The sequence below is a fragment of the Camponotus vicinus genome, unplaced genomic scaffold (assembly GCF_025532165.1).
Source record: "Camponotus vicinus isolate PSW18456_S1 unplaced genomic scaffold, iyCamVici1.0 SCAF_12, whole genome shotgun sequence".
In the NCBI taxonomy this organism is placed as follows: domain Eukaryota; kingdom Metazoa; phylum Arthropoda; class Insecta; order Hymenoptera; family Formicidae; genus Camponotus; species Camponotus vicinus.
The window spans coordinates 4,843,125-4,844,830 of NW_028141948.1; the positions used below are offsets into that span (position 1 = coordinate 4,843,125).

Here is a 1,706-nt window from a genome sequence, read left to right on the forward strand (position 1 = left end):
TATGTGTTTTTAGCCAAAGATTCCGAATATGCAATAAAAAATAGGGGTTCCCATTTAAGATTTCAAACTTGCCCCCCCTCACCGCCCAGGGGGAGGGGTGGGGGGGCTCATTTTAACGTCATTGTACGTCCCCCTCGAAATGACAAAATTTTGATTCTAAACATTTTTTCGTAGTGTGCTTATTTTTCGAGTTATTTGGCTGCCTAAGTTAAAATGGGTCACCCTGTATAAAAATATTATTTAATTTAAATAAAAATGTTAAACGTCATTTAATCTTCTTCATCTAAATGGCTGGTTGAGCTTCCTAGGGAATTTGCCCATTACGCTAATAAACTACAAACGTTATTTAATCAACGATTAACCATGGAATAACAATATTTTTTAATCTAGTGTCTAGTAATAATTGCATAGTAATTTGCGATTAAATGTTCTCGGATTTATTAAGTATCAGTCAAAAACGCATTACATTAAGGGGTTATGCCTACTTGGGTAGGTTGAGAAAATCGATTTTTTTTTTATTGCATTTTCTTAATGTACATCATCTTAAATAAGCGTTGAGAGTGCGCTACCTGGAATCATGAGTCACAACGCGCAGCTACCGCTTAGTACATTGGCGGTACCGTCCCTTTTCCTCTCCAGGTAACGTTCTATTGTGTCGCTCGAGATTCATGGGCAGGTATACATTCAAGTACATTTGTACTAGTGTGTTTTAGTCGGTTGCGCGAGTGTAAAAAGAAAAATAAGGGGCTCGGAAGCAAGGGAAAATTGACTGGAAAAATAATTGATAAATTGGCAGTGTATTATGGCTTAGCGATTCGTCGTCACGCAGATTCGGCCGAAGCAATGGAAAGTGCGATTTGGGCAACATATAACCATTACAGCTCTACCGATGAAGCTCCGCATCACGAAAAATGTCCGCCCGGAAGTGACTCGTGGTATGAGTGGCAGAGAGCTTACGCAGCGCTGCCCGAAGATAAAAAGAACGAGATCGCAGATTTCGAGCACACGTATGAGCCTCTTCCTCCAGTTGTTTTGGAACCTATCAAGCCCATTTACGTGGATCTTTCAAAAAGGGAATTGCTTGATAGATGCGTTGGTGGATTCACACAGAACAATAACGAAAGTTATAACCAACTCATCTGGAAAATCAGCCCGAAGAGGGTCTTCTGGGCGGTGCACTTTCTGTTAAAATTGCAGCATACATATCTGCCTGTATTTTTAACAAGGGTAACATAGCCCTTCTGAAGATTTTTGAGGCATTAGACGTGCCCTGTGGCCGAAATGCTCACGAATATATTGCAAAAGAAGACGAGACCCGTGTTACGATTGCCGAGTAGCGCGCGCATGCGGCCACTAGAGAGCAAAGGATGGCTCGTAGACAACATCAACTCGACGTTCTGGAGGTGGCTGAAGATGCAGAAGGGACCCTTAATGGCCCTGGAATAGATGACTCTATGTAAGTTAAAAAAATTAGTTTTAACTATAAAAAACATAGACTTGAAACTTTAAACGCGATTATCTCGAAACTATGTTTTTTTTAAAATACGGTTGCGGTGACCAAAGTTTCTTAAAAACTATTGCACCGATCGAACTCAAATTTTATGTGCTTATTTGTTATTACAATAGGCAGGGCCTGGACGAAGGATTTTTTATTTCGGTTAAAATTTTTTTGTTTATTGCAAAAAAACCAAAATCAGTTCACCTCG

The 1,706-nt window shown here is 40.0% G+C and overlaps 1 pseudogene; it reads left to right on the forward strand.

The window, feature by feature from the left end:
- The first annotated feature begins 577 nt into the window (after nucleotides 1-577).
- LOC145963228 (uncharacterized) lies at nucleotides 578-1,460 on the forward strand (annotated as a pseudogene).
- The last annotated feature ends 246 nt before the right edge of the window (nucleotides 1,461-1,706 follow it).